The sequence below is a fragment of the Pinus tabuliformis genome, chromosome 8 (genome assembly GCF_031772625.1).
Source record: "Pinus tabuliformis cultivar Carrire ecotype Pingquan chromosome 8, CPIR1, whole genome shotgun sequence".
Lineage (NCBI taxonomy): Eukaryota > Viridiplantae > Streptophyta > Pinopsida > Pinales > Pinaceae > Pinus > Pinus tabuliformis.
This window is the reverse complement of record NC_142294.1, coordinates 565,408,952-565,426,683: the sequence shown is the minus strand read 5'-3', so window position 1 is coordinate 565,426,683 and position 17,732 is coordinate 565,408,952.

The window sequence follows — 17,732 nt, the reverse complement described above, 5'->3', positions numbered from 1 at the left end:
GAGATACCTCAAATCACAGACATCACCGGGGGGACATAGTCATAGACATCACGCTGTATGGGCAGGGTACTTGAGTCCCCGACTCAGTTTCGAAATCCCCGAAGGGACCCCCAATACACAGAATGCCCAAAGGATTTGTAAGAGAAGGCGGGCTACCTTCAATTACAGTCCGATGTTGTTTCGTATTTCGCTCCGTTGTTAGTGGAGTGGTCCCGATAATATGAGTGCAGAAGGAATTTTTAACTCGTTAACGACACTAGTTTGGTTTTCGACCTTGGGAAGTTCACTCACATGCTTATCCCAAGATCCTAGCCTAGCTAATGGTGGTTTTCTCAAAAGAGTAACTGATTGATTTTAATGTAAATTTTATGTGTACTTGATTATTGTCTTCGATAGGGGTGTTGATGTATGAAATATGGTGAGATTCTTGACTCAATAAATTATGCAGAAACAATGCTCTGATTTTTTTTTTTTTCAATTTGATGTAAACAAGCTTTATTCTACATATTCATATTTTTCACATATTCATTGTTTCGTTTGTGCATCTATAGTCATTCAACACATGCATAACCAAAAGATTATTTTCCAATATTTCCTAACAACTACTGAAAACCAAAATGAAGCAACTCACAACTATTTAAACAGAAGGATGAATACAAATTATCAGTCTTTCTTTCAGAAAAATGTTTTTTAAGAGAGAAAAACCAAATCTTTTTCCTAAAAATAAATTTCTAGGACACCAATTTTGCTGACATAATACAGTTACAGATCTTATTTTAGCCCATGATAAGATTTTCCATCCCTTTTGGTCCATAGATACTACTGGAAATCAAGGCAAAGGGAGACTAACACTCTGTAACAGTGGTTACAGAGAGTTAGTAGGGTCACTAACGCTCCCTATACACATGCACAATGCTTTATAAAGCTCTCTGTAGCTTGGTAACCTGTGTTAGTGTGGGAAATCTTTCACAACAAGGGTTTCCAAGATCAGTTTCTAAGATGAATGTATACTAGTAGGATGCAACAAGATATTTGGTGGATCAGAAAAAGGATTGCTGAAGAATAGGGAGCTCTTGGAAGGAAGAGAGAACAGAGAAGAGTCTAGGTAAACTGGGAACTAGATGTCTAGTCCCCAACGGAGTCGCCAATTCTGCTATGGGGTAAAATGCACAGTGTATGGAGAATGAAAACTACCCTCAAAGGCCTTCTTGGGACCTTTGACAGACTGTAAGATTATTTGCAGAAGCTACCAAGTTATACACATGTTCATATATCAAATATTAATTAACAAAGTATGGAAAGAGGATTACCTCAAGTCTCCTTCTAGATTTGTTTGGAGATCGCAATGTAGCCAAGAAGAGCTCTCTCAAAGCCAGCTCCAAATCAATTTCTGCACAAAGGAAAGGCAAACACAATCATAACATACAATATTGAAAACTAATATAAGAATTCACATTGAACATCTATTTTCATATAACTAAACCACTCATCTAAACAAGTATTGAATGAACAACTTAATGAACAAAGGTTACCAACACCATGGAGTAGGGAACACAACTGCAGTTCTATATTAATAACGGAAGAGTGATTACAACCATCCATTGTATCAGTCTTCCTTTGCCCCTTCCGCTTCTCTCTATCTCTCTTCTAGCTCACCTCTTCAAGTATGTGACAGTTCACAACAGCTTAGTAGGCTATCCTTTCAAATGTTCTGACCCCATTCACAATAACTCTCACCTTGCTTATATAGCAATCGAGTTAGGGTTTCCAAGCTCCTCATAGAGTTCACTAGGGAAAAAGCAATGAACTTGCTCTTGCTTTTCAGCTCTTTCCCATTTGCCTTCTTTTCTTAGATTAGAAATCCTCCAAATATCTTAATTTTGGATGTTTCCTTGCTTTTCTTGAGAAAATTTAGGGATAAATATCTAGATATTTGTGAGTCAATTCGTTGGCTTGACTCATTTAAATTCCCTTAGTTTCACTAACGTTGCCCCTAGTCTAATAACTTGAGTTAGTAGGGTCACTAACGCACATTTGGGCTTGGTAACAAGCTTTATAAAGCAGGTTTTCTGTGTGTAACTAGTGTTAGTGTGGACTCAAGGCCTGCAATTGTGGTCTTTGCTTCAATCATAATGTCTTTAACCTCTGAGTTGATGAGGAGGTCATTTTGTTGTATAACACTCACATGTCCATAAAACTTTCCATGAATTGGGCTTCTAAACCCCGTGGAGTTTCTTCTGCCATTCTCCTCTGAGAATAGACTCTCCCAATCTTTGGATTAGCCTCAACAAGTTCTCCTTCTCCTAGTTTGAGCTTTGACCTAGTTAGCATTCAAAAATCCAGCACAAGCTTATCTAACCTTAGAAAACCTAAAGCTCTGATACCACTTGATCCGATAATGATGATCTTAAATTACTTTTAAGGTATTACAGACTCATGCGCATGGATTTGCCTATATCACTTAGTGCAACGGATCGATAGATTACGAATAATATAGACAATGAGCAGTTAGAGAGACATAATAGACATACACACATAGCACAACAAAATAATCAAGGAGTTAACCAAAACTCCTGGGCTACGTCTCCTGGTCCAGCCTTCAGTGGTGACCTCTCTATTATGTCTTCAAGAGTAGAGTTTTACAAAAATGAGCTCAATTTGAGTCTCAACACAATAGATACAAAACAATAGGAGTTTACTTAAATCCCTCAAGTCTCTCTAGGTACATAGACTCTCCCTCTCTCCTTCTGTCTCTGTCTTCTTTCTGTCTCAACACTACTTCTCTCTATCTCTATCATCCAGTGGCTTTTAAACCAATCGACGCTTGTCTGTTTGGTTTCCCATTTGGGCTCTCTAGCTCCTGGCCTCTGTCCGCTCAAATCCATTCTAAGCGTTAAGCAATCATTTGTTAATGCCTTCATGGAAGGTGGCTACCTGTTCTGCAATGGAAGGGACCATCGGCGCTGTAGAAATCCCAAAACAATCGTTCTCTGTTTACACAGAGAAATATACAGAAACACTGTAAAAATCCGCCTAAACGCCTTTTATCGGAGCTGAAATATTATCAATCTCACCCTATAATCCTTTCGGATCCGTCTTCGGGTGCTATCGCAAGTGATCATTGATCCAATGACTGCTATTGATTTCGGGTGGCTTATGCGCATGAAGATTACCCGCCCGAAAAGGTGGTTTTCTCTCTCCAGCATTGAGCCACGTGGTGGCCAGTGTATGGGCTCGGGAGGAGCCCGTCCAATACCACTTATCACCGAAGGCCCGCTTGAAATCCCACTCGTTACGGAACTCAAATTGTATATCACTGCATGTATAAACGCTTTCGAGTCCGTTTTATTGTCCCATTCACATTTCCTTTGTTTTTCGTTTATTTCACGAAAATGCAATGTTACATAGAAAAAATCCTTTATACAAAACTCAATATATATATATATATTTGTACCCATAAGACCCGTTGGGTCTGGCTTTATCGCAAGTCGCATATGTATTGGCCCCACTCCTCTGTATTGTCGCGATGTGATTTTGTAATTGTGATATATCGCAATCGCATATCGCATGGTCTTTGGGCCTCCATAAGCCTTTCCCTTTATGTTTTGCCGATGCGATATCACGACCTAACCTGGGCCATCGATTTGCATGCTTGATCAATGGTCCTTGTTGACTCGCGCTGATCACTGTCTCAACTTTCATAGGGCCGCCTCCAATAACCTTTGCTTACCATCGCTGATTGCAATATGCTGATTGAATCTGGATCATTGATTAGTCAGATATAACGGCTCCTGTGCAAAGTTGTTCAAGCCCCCGATAGACTCTGTTTTTGGCCATTTTTCATGTTTTTTTTGTCTCCCGATGGTGTAATCTACCTTTTTTGAAGGTTTTTCCTTCGCGATAGTTTTTGATCTTTGAATACTTAGAGGGTTTTTTAGGATCCCTTTTAGATCAAATGGTGACGATTTTCCCCTTGTCCTCTGTTGACAACTTGGTGTGCAACGGGTTCTCCGAGGACACACGTATGGGGATCATTGCTTGTTTGTCCTTCTTGGGTTTTGGTGTGCGTGGTGATTTTGGGATTTCTGCCACAATCCCGGAACCTTCCGGAGCATCACCCATAGTCAGGGCCTGCGCGGCCTCTTCGGTGGTCATTCCTATTATCTCCATAACGTCCTCAGTTGTTGCCATCGTGTTTGTCCAAGAATCTAGCACTCACGAACTCAAGGGCTCAATCAACACTCGGCTCACAACAATCAAGGCTTTGCTCAATAGCTCAATTTGCAATTGACTAAGTGTTGTTTGCTGGGTAGCCCTTTGTAATTTATAACACCTTTTGAATTTGAATTTGACTGTTTCCCCCAAATCCGGTTCATGAATGCTCCATCAGCGGTAGATTTCCCCAAATATTACCCATAAATTGCGTCTTAAATGCTTGCCGCCCACTCCATTTGGCCTCAAGTCGAGCATCCCATCATGAATAGTGACTTCAACGATCACTTTCTGGCCAACCTGCGTGACAGCACAACCCCCCGTGCGCAGTTACGGACCTTGTGATTCTTTGCTTCTGCCTGCATCTCCAACATCACGTAACTCCCTGGCAAAATATTTTATCATCCCGTGTTTCTTTTCAACTACCTGGAGTGTTAAGACTGTACTTCCCTTGGCCAGTCAGGTGGCTACACCACCTGTGTATGGTTTCCTCTGGTCATCCATCATTCTTTCTGGGAAATACCCAACTTTCATCGTTACTGGCGGCGTTGCGTATCTTATCATCTGCAGTGCGCCACCCTAATTAATTCGCTTAGTAATATGCAGTCCAAGCCAAGGCATCACACTGATCAATCCACGGAAATAGTCCTCAAACTTGTCAGCATGATCATGCGCACCATGTTTTATCACCATGGTCTTTTTATCGAGGAAATATTCCCTTATTTCGTCCTCCAACTTCTTGACTTCCACGTCCACCAGAGCACTTTTCTTTCTTAATTGTACCCTTTCCTTTTCAAGTTCCTGGAGCCTAGCATTTCCTAGTTGGATTTCTTCTGCCAGGGTTTTGTGAACCCCCGTATCTATCGGTGCTAGGGATTTATAGTGGTTTCTTGATACTCAAGCCTTGGCAGTCCCTGTGCGATCAGGTGCTTGCACGCGGTCCTATAAGCCCATAGAACTGTTGGAATGCGTAGGTCCCATTCAGTTCATTTCACATTGTGGACCTTGTTCAATGCTTCACGTACTTTGTTAAAAGCTTCTACATGGATATTCTTCTGCGCACCTGGTCTTTCCGTACTTCGTGGTTCCAACTGGAGGGGTTGTGCGTGCCATTTCCTTTCTCGTACCTACTTACTAACCGTATCTTCTAATGTGAAAGTTGTGTGCATAGTGTAGGTTTCGCACTAGATGCCTGCATCCATCTGGATAGGTGGGCACGCGGGCCATTTTGTTCGTCAATCTTGTCTGTTAACCACATCAGAGACTTCCCAAACTGTGTGTGCATCATTCTTCTGCAGTCGCGCCAGTCCTCAAAACTTCTTTGGTGTGTACCCCACCACCTCGTGGGTGTAGCGCGCAGTACCCATTTCAGAGTGTTGAAGCGCTACTGTTCTGACACTTCTCTTTCAAATTTGTTCAGGAACTCATCCACCTCACCTAACCCATCGTACGTAGGCAGATCTCTTATCTTTGTTGTTACACAGTGTTGGGTTGTGTTATATTCTTTCCACTACTAGCCCACATTGTTAACCAGGGGGTTAGAGGGGGGCCATAGCCCCCCTTTCGTTGCACCGATTGCATAGTGGGGGGGGATCATAGGGGGTTTAAGGGGTGCAGGTAACCCAACTCTATGGGGTGCAGGTTTGAGGGGCACATGGTTTTGGATGCGATGGTTTTCAGTCCATGGTTTTGGATGCGATGGTTTTGGTCCATGGTAGTGGATGCTTCGGCATGTATAAATATGTATTGTAACATTGAAAGGAACATAATGAAAAATCAAGCTGGTAGTCCCGGTTTTGGGATCCAGGGGAAAATTTATGTGGATTTGTGTTTTATGTGTTATGCTCTCGCATTGTTTATTTTCTGTGTTTTAGAATTCGTATGCAAGTAATTTTTATACGGGGTTAAAACCCACATTTGGTATCAGAGCTGTTTTGGCTTCAAGGGGACGCCTTTGTTGCTGAGGGGTTTTGCTTAGGCTTGTGGTAGACCCTATTCATTGGGAGATCTATGGGATTGATTCTGGTGGTGAAAGAAGAAGGAAAGCAGTGGAAAGATAAAGATCGAGAAATTTAATGGTTAGAGTTTTGAGTTGTGGAAACTCAAGATGGAGGATCTGTTGGTGGATAAAGATCAGTTGATCACGGTAGATCCAGGTACTAAACCAACGGGAGTTTCTGATGAAGAATGGAAGAAGTTGGATCGGAAGGCAAAGAGCACAATACGATTGTGTGTCTCAGATTCATTATTGTTGAATGTATCAAGGGAAGCTATGATGAAGGCTTCATGGGACAAGTTAGGTACTTTGTACCAATCTAAGTCTCTGGTGAATAAACTGTTCCTACAGAAAAAACTATACAACCTAAGGATGAAAGATGGAGACTCAGTGACAGAGCATCTGAATGCATTTAATACTATGGTAAGTTAGTTATTATCAGTTGATATTAAAATTTCAGATGAAGATAAGTGCATCAATTTTTTGTGTTCTCTACCAGATTCGTGGGATAGTTTGGTTATTGCAATAGGTAGTAATGCAACTGCCTTGCAGTTTGATGAAATAGTCTCATTTTTGGTGACGGAGGAGATGAGACGGAAAAATATGGAGAGCCAGAATGATGATGGCTTGTCTGTACGAGGACGGTCCCAGAACATAAACAAAAATAAGTCATCGAGTGGGAGATCTAAATCTAGAGGGAGATATAAATCTCTAGGGAAACCTTTAAAGGTGGTTTGCTGGAAATGTGGAAAGGAAGGGCACTACAAAAGGGACTATAAATCTAAAGCTCTTGAAAAAGGAAAGGGATCTGATGATTCTCCTTCTGTAGAGGTGAAAACCACCTCCGATGGAGGTGGGGATGTGTACTTGGCTTCTTCAAGTACACATGTAGATCATGAGGCATGGTTGATTGACTCAGGTGCATCCTTTCACTTCACTCCCCATAGAGAGTGGTTCTGCGAGTATGAGAAATATGATGGTGGTGATGTCTTCTTAGGGGATGATAGGAAGGCCAGAATTGTTGGTCGCGGAAAATTAAAGTTGAAGTTGCAAGGTGGAAGGGTTAGAACACTTTCGGGTGTTCTGCATATTCTTGCATTGGCCAGAAATCTGATTTCTGTAAGAAAGCTAGACGATGCAGGTGTAAAAACAATGTTCGAGAAGGATACCTAAAAGATGGTTCGGGGAGCACTAGTATTGATGTGGGGAGTTCAGATTGGAACTCTATACAAGCTGCAAGGTAGCACTATTGTTGATGGGTGCAACAGTTCCGTGGTTCCTGAAAGTGGAGCAGAAAATCTAGTGGTCTCTGGAGAGAAGACCATGTTGTGGCATCAAAGGCTTGGACATATTGGAGAGAAGGGCCTTCAAATACTTCATGGTAAAGGTATGGTAGAAGGTATGAGTAATAGCTCTCTCGATTTTGATTTCTGTGAAAATTGTGTATATGGGAAGTAGAATCGGATGAGTTTCCCCTCTGGTGGTAAGAGGGCAAAACATATATTAGAGCTTGTGCACAGTGATGTGTTTGGACATGTGAAGGTTCCATCATTGGGTAAGTCTGTGTACTATGTATCATTTATAGATGACTTTTCAAGGAATACATCGATATATCTCCTTAAGAATAAATCTGAAGTCTTTGATAGGTTTAAAGAATTTAAGGCTCTAGTGGAAAAACAGACAGAGAAGAAGATAAAGGTGCTGGGGACAAATAACGGTGGAGAGTTTTGCAGTAAGGAATTTGAAGAATTATGTAAGAAGTGTGGTATAGCATGGCAGAAGACTACTCCATATACACATTAGCAAAATGGAGTTGCAGAAAGAATGAATAAGACGTTGATGGAAAGCGTAAGAAGCATGCTCAATGGTGCCGGGTTAGGACAAGAATCCCGGGCAGAGGCGGTGGAGACTGCATGTTACTTGGTCAACAGATCACCTTCATCAACATTGGAAGATAAGACTCCACAAGAGGTATGGACTGGTAAGAAACCTTCTCTTTCACATCTAAGGGTATTTGGATGTGATGCATATGTACATGTTCCAAAGGAGAAAAGAACCAAGGTGGATAGTAAATTTGAAAAGTGCATCTTTATTGGGTATAAGGATGGTTTAAAGGGTTATAAGCTTTGGAACCCAGTAACAAGGAAGGTTGTGTACATCCTAGATGTGGTGTTAAGATAGGTGAAAGATGTTATTAAACATGAATTCCAACCAAAGGAAACTGAGAAGATAGAGTTCGAGCTAAAGGAGGAAGAATCAGACTCTACAATAGAGGAGGAATCAGAACATGAAGAGTTACAAACTCCGGGTGTGAGAAGATTAGTTCGAGAAAGAAGGCAGCCGGAAAGGTATAGTCCATATGCTTTCTGTTCAAATTTTTCTTTATCTATTACTGATTGATGATCCAAGAATTGTGAAGGAAGCAGTAGATGCAGAGGATGGACAACTCTGGAAAGAGGCCGTGGTTGATGGTATCTTTGCACAAAAATGAGGCTTGGGATCTGGTGGAGTTGACGGCTCGAAGGAAACCCATTGGCAGCAAATGGGTGTTCAAGAAGAAGACAAATGTAGAAGGAAAGGTGGAGAAATACAAAGCTCGGTTGGTAGAAAAAGGTTATTCCCAGGTGCTGGGAATTGATTTTGGTGATATTTTTTCTCCTGTTGCCAAGGTAACTTCTATTAGATTACTTTATATGTTGCTACTACTTTTGATTTTGAGGTAAAACAAACAGATGTGAAGACAAAATTTCTTAACGGGGATCTAGAAGAGGAGATCTACATGAAGAAACCTGTAGGTTTTGTGGTGAAGGGTAAGAAAGAACTGGTATGCAAGTTAAAGAAGTCTCTATATGGGTTTAAACAATCACCAAGGATGTGGTATCAGAAATTTGATACATTTATATGGGAACTTGGCTTCACCAGAAGCAAAGCAGATCACTGTGTGTATTTTAAATTAATTGGTGACCATGTTATTTATCTGGTCTTGTATGTGGATGATATGTTGTTGGTTGGAAATGACAAAGAAATTATCCAAGATTTTAAGACCCATTTTTCCTCCAAATTCGACATTAAATATCTGGGTGCTACAAACTATATTTTGGGCATGGAAATTAAAAGAGATTGGACAAAGAGGATGCTCTGGTTAAACCAGAGGAAGTATGTCGAGACAATATTGTAGAGGTTTAATATGCAGGATAGTAAACTGGTGAAGGTTCCTATTCCTATAGGTGTAAAGTTATCTGCTAAATGGTGTCCCAAGACACAAGAAGAGGAAGAGGACATGTCCCATGTTCCATATGCAAGTGCAGTCGGTAGCCTGATATATGCGATGGTCTATACTAGACCAAACATTGCACATGTAATGGGAGTATTGAGCAGGTTTATGTCAAAACTAGGGAAGGAGCACTGGACAACAGTGAAGCGAGTTTTCAGGTATTTGTGTGGCACTAGTGATTATGGTTTGTGCTACCAAGGAAGACCAGGATTGGATGGAGTGTTGGATATTCGTGGCTTTGTTGATGCAGATTGGGCTGGAGATCTGGATCAGAGAAGATCTACAAGTGGGTATGTGTTTAACCTATTTGGAGGTGTAGTCAGTTGGATGAGTAAGAAACAATCTGTAGTAGCATTATCAACTACAGAGGTAGAATACATGGCAGCCACTCATGCAAGCAAGGAAGCAGTTTGGTTGTAGAGATTGTGTTCAAGTATGGGGTTAGTACATGGAGGTATAAGGATAGACTGTGACAGCCAAAATGCAATTTTCTTGGCAAAGAACCCTACATATCATTCAAAGACAAAGCACATTGATGTTCAACATCACTTTGTGAGGGATATGATAGAAGACAAAAATGTGTTGCTGGTAAAGGTGGACACTTTGAAGAATACTGCAGATGCATTGAAAAAATCTCTGAGCTCTGAGAAGTTCTCTTGGTGTAGAGAAACAACGAGCATTGCAGGGCTGGATAAATGACTAAGCTCTTATGTGGTCCCATGTGGAAAGAAAACAACAAGTGGGAGAACGTTGGGTTGTGTTATATTCTTTCTACATTTAGCTCATGTAGTTAACGGGGGGAGCCCCCCCTTCGTTGCGCCGATTACGTAGCAGGGGGGATCACAGGGGTTTGAGTTGTGCAGGTAACCCCACTCTATGGGGTCCGGGGCAGCGCCCTAGAAAATTTTGGTTTTGGACCCTATATTAGGTTGGCCATACCTACCTATGGTTTTGTGCATGATTTCGCACGTGGTTTTGGATGCGATGGTTTTCGGTCCATGGTATTGGGTGCTCCGACATGTATAAATATGTATTGCAACATTGAAAGGAATATAATGAAAATTCAATCTAGTAGTCTTGGTTTTGGGATCCAGGGGAAAATGTCTGTGTATATGTGTTTTATGTGTTATGCTCTTGCATTGTTTATTTTCTCTGTTTTAGAATTCGTATGTAGGTAATTTCTGTACGGGGTTAAAAACCACACACAATGCAGCGATCTCGTCATCATGTTACAGTTGAGCGTGGTTACCTCGTGTAACCGATTCTGCCATTGTTCTATCTCCTTGTCAGAATCTGATGTACAGGAGATTTCATGCTCCCATGAGATTCGGCCATCCACGGTTGGATTTACCTAGTCTTGCTCCTACACGGTTATCTTGTAGATGCAGTCCAGATCATCGTCATTGTCATAGTCGCACACTGGCTTTGTGTAGCGTGATCCTTCCTCAGGGTCCAAAAGTACCACTACATGCAGTTACTTTTTCTTAAAAATCATCTCACGCTTCTTTATATTTATCACCCCATTCATGTTAGTGGCTCAATCTATTCCAATAGCGTGGGGTAGGGATTGCTATCATCAACAATCTCTATCACTTTGAAATCGGCTAGCACGCTTGCTCCTTCGATATCTACTATGATTCCTTGCAATCTCCCAATAGGTAGGATCTTTTGCTGGTTCGCCATCTGCAGTTGGATAGGAGACCATTGTAGTGTAGGCTTTCCCATGCGCTCCCATGTCTGCTTCAGTAGGACGTTTGCGTCCGATCCTAAATCCAAGATTACTTGGCCCATCTCATATTCCCCAATTTGCACGGTCAATCTCATTTCCCTTCCCATTCATGTTGTGTGCTTTTCGAGCTTTCGAATTACGTGTGGTTCTCCTTGCGTGGTCCCTACGCATCTATTTATGAGTTCTTGCAGTCCCCTTACAGCCTTGCTGTCACGCAGCAGCTTCATGCATGTTTCCAAAAACGTAGTAAGCATTGATGGGTCCATTTACGGCTCCAGTCTGTCTTTACTTCGTAAAGTGGAGGCATCAATGAAGCTGCTCTTAGCTTCCATGAAGGTCTCCTTAGCGCACTCCAAATCAAATTCTGGTTCTTTCATTGGAGCCTTGCAAACCCGGGTAATTTCTTTAGGTTGCTTGCCTTTTTCATCCCCTGTCGTAATTCCACTCCAGAGCACAATATTTACATTAGGGTCTTCCTCATGTGGCTCAGACCTCATCATTTGTAGGTTCTGAGTTGGGGGAGGCTGGAGTGTTCCTTTATCGTGCAACCTCACTATCAGTGTGGGACAATCCTTTGTCTCATGATCAAACAAAGTACAATATAAGCATGATGGTTGCGTTGGATTTGTACAATCACGGGCATAATGCCCTGGCCCTCCGCAATTGTAACATATCAGCTGTTCGCGACCTCTTCCTAGTCCCCCTCCACCTCGGCCTCGTCCGCACCCCTGAAATCCAGTGCGCGCCATTCCTGCACTTTGATCGAGGGGCCAGGTTTCGACCTGAACTCTATAGGTAGGAGTTTGATCCATCATCAGCTCATAACTTCTATAGGTACGCTCATCATGTCCCACTGACCTACAAAATTTACAGAACAACTGCTGTGAATTTTGCGTATACTTTTGTAATACATGGCAGTTATCTATAGCATGCTTTCCTCTTATTTGACAAATTGTGCACCATAGTGCAGGCGCCACGCTCGGTCCTGCTTGTGCCTCCGGTCTTAATGGTATTGGCCCTCCTCCCACAAGGTAATTCGTGAACACTAGGCAATGGTCCTTGTCATGCCCCTGACCCTTGCATTTTATGCACCATACCTCATCGTGCACTTCTAGAATGGTTGTCCTGTCTTGTTTCAAACTATGCATTTCCAGGCACAAGTTTTTCAACTGCATGTGAATCTGCTGAACTCCCAGGTTGGGGTCTTGTATCAGAGTCTCGTGTAATCTCATCGCAACGTCCAAGGCCTTAGCCTGAGTGGTTAGACTCTATTGTGACAACGCGTTCCATAGATGCAACGTTAACGATGCTACAAACCATTCGCGGTTTTGTCCATTTGTCAATGTCATGTTAGCTTCGCGAATTGTGTCCTTGAGCCTCTGATCCAACTCCCAAGGGGTCTCGCCTGGTAGCATTGTGATTTCCTTGAACCCAATGATTGACTACACCTCTGACTTTGGCCTGCTAAATTCCTTGTTTAGCACACTTTGGATATCCGCAATCCCCGCATCCGGATTATCATTGGAATGCTTAATATACTAGGTCAGCACGCGATCCTGCAGAGCACTGACCAACATCGCTTTCTTTATATTGTCATCTGTGACACCCTGTGCTTCCCATACAACTTTTATTACGAACCAGAATTGGTCCAGATATTCATTCCCTACTCCCTTGGACACTGGTAACTTTATCGCGCTTTCCATATTGACTCACGGTGGTGGCGCAGATGGTATGGGTGAAGATGGGGGTGACAACGGTGAAACTGGCGATGGTGTGGGTGGGGGTGGTATGTGCAGAATTCTCTTTCTTATCAAATTGATTGCACTTCTTGGTGAGACCCTCACGAGCTCTTCTTCATCCCTTTGCAGAGGTGAAATCAAGGGCTTAGTTTCTAGTTCTGCACTACCTTCGTTTCTATAGATCCTCCCACTTCGCGTAGCCCCAAGCATTAATTTATTCGCATAACCCGTTTCTCACATAGTAGCATTTTAATCCAAGTATTCAAATATTTAATGTACTTACCTAGCGGCCCTTTGAGGAAGCATCGTTCTACCTCGCTATAGCTGACTAAAGTATCTACCGCGAACTCGGTGATGAATCCTCCTATGATTCAATCTAGCACTAAAATAACCAAAATAGTTCAACTAATTTAGTACAGGTGAAAGGAAACATGAATCATAAACATTCACAGAACAATCTTACAAATATTCACAATCCATGCATGAAAACGTGTTGGCCATCAAGCTTCAAGTATTAAGTAAAAGTCCCAAGATACATGAATACAATGAACATCACTAGCTCCAATAGTGGAGCGTTGGAGCCACGAATTGCTCCCCAAAAGTACTGACTTTGTCTCTCTTATGCCTTATGGGAGAAGCCAAGGTGAAAAAGTCCTTTTGCATGAACAATGAGGGTGTATATATAATAAATGGGGTGATCATTCACCTCCCTTGTGACTCTTGGACTACTCGCATGACTGTTTGACTTCTCTACGATGTTTTGAATTCTTGCATGAATTTTCACATTACATGGATGACTCTTGGACTTCCACTTTACATTAAATTTCTCTCAAATAGAATTTACATAATCCACAAAATGCTATGTCACATGATGACTCATGACATGACATGGCACTGATGACATGGACTACATGATGACTGGTAATGTCGAGCCACTTTTTCTGTTTCTTTCTTTGTGTCTTCATGAGAGGTGGAACATGGTCTTCTTCTTCATAAGAGATATTCTTTTTTATTTATATCCACCCTCCAAAGAGTTTTGAATCAATATGGAGTCTTCATGGTGTTCTGATCTTTGTTCTTCTGTTGTAATTTTGTGTTCCTTCGTTTTCTCGCGGAATGACCATTTTATCTCTTCATCTCCATAGGTGTTTTATAGCATGGTATCCCTCTCCTTTCCCTCCATCATCATCTTATCATGATTAGACAGAGTAACAGTAACCACAATCCATTCATGACAAGATGACATCAGTCCAAAAATACCCTAGTCTAACATGCTTCATGATAGCCACTAATTGAGTTGTAATCGGGTGATAGGTTGGGAGACAAGATTAGGAATTGCACAGTTCAAGAGCTCACGACTGAGGTTTGATGCTTGAGACTGTGCAATGAAAAATTATGGAGGGTCAAGGCTAATTGACTGTGTAGTTGAGGGGCTTAGGATGTTAATCTTAAGCCTTGAAGTTTCCTAGTGAGTAGTTCTAAAAGGCTAGGCTAGGTGACTGTGCAGCTAAGGAGCTCAAGAGCTCAAGGTTGAGGCTTGGGGTTTCCCAATGCGCAGTTCTGATAGGAGAACAGGACGAGAGATTGCACAGTTGAAGGGTTCAAGGCCTCAAGATTGAGGCTTGAATATTGAAGTTTCCCAATGTGCAATTATGGAGGGAGAGAGGCCAAGTGATTGTGCAGTTGCATAGTTTAAGAGCTCAAGGCTAAGGCTTGATTCTTGAGACTACAAAGTGCGTAGAGAAGGATGGAAGGAGGAAAGGATTGCATAGTTCTAGAGCTCAAGGAATGGGACAGAGAACCGAGACTACACATTGCGTAGTTCCAAGAGGCAAGGACATGGCTTGAGGGTTGAGATTGCGCAATGCACGGTTCATGAAGGCTGAGTGAAGTCAAGTTGCCCGAGAACAAAATTTTCCAAATAAGGTTAAGTGTGGGACCAATGAGGCTTAAGTGAGTAGAGAAAAAACTATATCATGATCACACACTCAAAATAGTCAATGAAACAACATTGATCACTCTAAAAAAACAAGAACAACATGATGCCCTCACTGCGACAACAATGCAACTTACCTTTCCAAGTGCAACACAAAAGATACACTTTGCGACGAAAGTGACCACACTTGTGCGACAATGCATGAAACTTTGGGAATGAGTGTAAAACATGTCTACATGACTAGTATGACTTATCAACACCAACGTTACCCCTTGAAATAATACAAAACTTTACTTTATATGATAAGTGACACTTCCCATGCCAAAAGATGACATTTCTATATAAAGAGAAAAGTGTGAATGACACTTGCGATATGCGAACAACGATGAAAACAAAAACAACACATGCCAGAGCCAAGATAACATGGAAAAAACAATAATTAAGATGAAATCAAGTGAATGTGACAATAAAAAACATGAAAGAGAAACTCATGAAAGTGAAGGTGCACAAAAGTGATAATTTGGAAAACTCAACGAAACAAAAGTACAATCACAACCAAAAGTGAGAGATTGTTAATGAAAGAGTGTTGGATAGATGGCATTGTCTAGATGGCTAGTGGCTACAAGTGTGTTGTAACTGATGTCAATAATCATGCTGGGAGATGTGTGGTATTAATTTCAGAAATCATGCTGGGAGATGTGTTGGGCAGTTGGTACTGTCCAACTATTGGAAAGAGTGTTGGCATTGATGTCAACCAGATAGCATGGATGTTTGTGGAAGAAAATGTTGGATTTGATGTTCCCTAGCCTAGCTGTGATGGTAATTGGGCTAGTTTGATTTTCTTGATGTGTCAAACTCATGGAGAGACCCATGGTTGCTACAGTGCATTGTAGAGAATCATCATAGTAGCATGATTATTGGAGAATCCATAAAAAGATGACTATGATGGTTGGGAGTCCCAGACTTTGGAGGAAGTTCTGCCTTACGAGATCAACTTAGATACTCTTGGAGATGGCACAGTTGGTTAGTGATCTAAAATATGTCTCCAATTATATGTGGAACCTTTCAAAATGCCTCTGAAGAGCGGGTTCTAGGCCGAAGAAGAAGAGTGAAGGTGGAAAGAATGGCAAAGAGTTTGCAACCATTTCCTAGGTATTAAATGATGGCATTATTGTCATTGATGGCAAAGAATCACAAGGGAAGCAAAGAAAAAGAAGTAGCAAAAGTGTATAAAAGTTAAAGGAGAAGTAAAAGTGCAACAAAGGAAAATGAACAACAAAAGTGAAACAAAGGTAAAAGAGCAACATAAGTGCAAAGAAGGAAAAAGAGAAAAAAAAGTGCAGCAAAGGCAAAGGAGCAACAAAAGTTTAAGAAAGGTAAAAGAGTAGAAAAAGTGCAACAAAGGTAAAAGAGCAACAAAAGTGAAACAAAGGAAAAGGAACAACAAAAGAGCAAAAAAGTTGAACAAAGGAGAAAATACTGGCATTGTTGTGTTGCAAGACTATGGAAAAGGAAAATATGTGCAAGAAAGAATGTTACAGAAATTGCTATGTTGAAGATTTGTTGTGATGTTGAGTGTTTTGATGCAAGGAAAAGGCAAGACTCCATGACACCAAAGGCAATACTCCATGAAAACAAAGACAAAACTCCATGACAACAAAATAAGACAATACTCATGGAGGTTGAGACAATGACATGAAGATGTTGTGATGCAAGTCCAAGGAAAAGATGTTGCAAAGATTGTTGTGACGCATTACTGATAAATATTGTTATTTGATGTTGACTTATGTTGATGTATTTAATCATTTCATGTGGATGAAAAATAATATTGGGTGGATTATTTATTTTTATGTATTAATATTCAAGATATAAAGAATTTGGAAACAAATGAGTGGAAGGCAAAGAGTCAAGCCTATTCACTTCATATTCCTATGTGTGATACAAACAGACAACAACTTATCTTTATAAAAGATGTGATTTTGGAATGAATTTGAGGTTAGAGAGTGGGTGAATGTGGGTGATCTCATTGAGGTATTATGAGTTAGTTGCCTAGTGCATTTGAATCTTATGTGAAGCAAATTTGAAGGGAAGAACAAGCAGAAATGAAGATGGATATATGCATAATTTATGACTAGTTAAACCAACATATTATTATTTCTTATTTGCATCGAGGGGCTGTAGTCTCCTTTCAAGTTGTGGCTTGATAAATATCCAGTTGTAGTTGGTTTAGGTAGGAGCCTCATGTGGGTTGTAGCCTATAGAAAACAGATGGGAGTTGGAGCTTCCTTGCATGTTGCAACTTGTAGAAAATTAAGGTAGAAACTTCATGTAGTTTCCAGCCAGATGTAATAAGGAGTAGGAGCTTGCCTCTGTATCAAAACAATAATAAAACTGTGGTTTTCTCCCTTTATGGGTTTCCACATATATCTGGTGTTAATATGTGTTATTATTATGTACTGATGTGATGTTTTGGTTTTCTTATTGCTTGCTGTTCACATACTCAATCTATTGGTCATTATTTGTTAATCTACTCATGTAATGTTTCAGTTAAAGATATGAATGAAGATAATTTTAATGTCCATGAATATACTAAACTGATTCACCCCCCCCTCTAAGTTTAGTCAAGTTTTCATTAATTGGTATTAGATCCAGTTCCTTTGGTATAAGCCTAACAACCTGAAGGTAGCTTTACTTGAGTCATGGACTATCAAAGTGTACCCATGTTGAGTGCAACAAACTTTCATGAATGGAGAGATAAGGTAAAGTCTGAACTAATAGCTTATAGACCTGATGTATGGAAACTTGTATCTGATGGATACCATAAGAACTCCCCCTCTAAGCAAGAA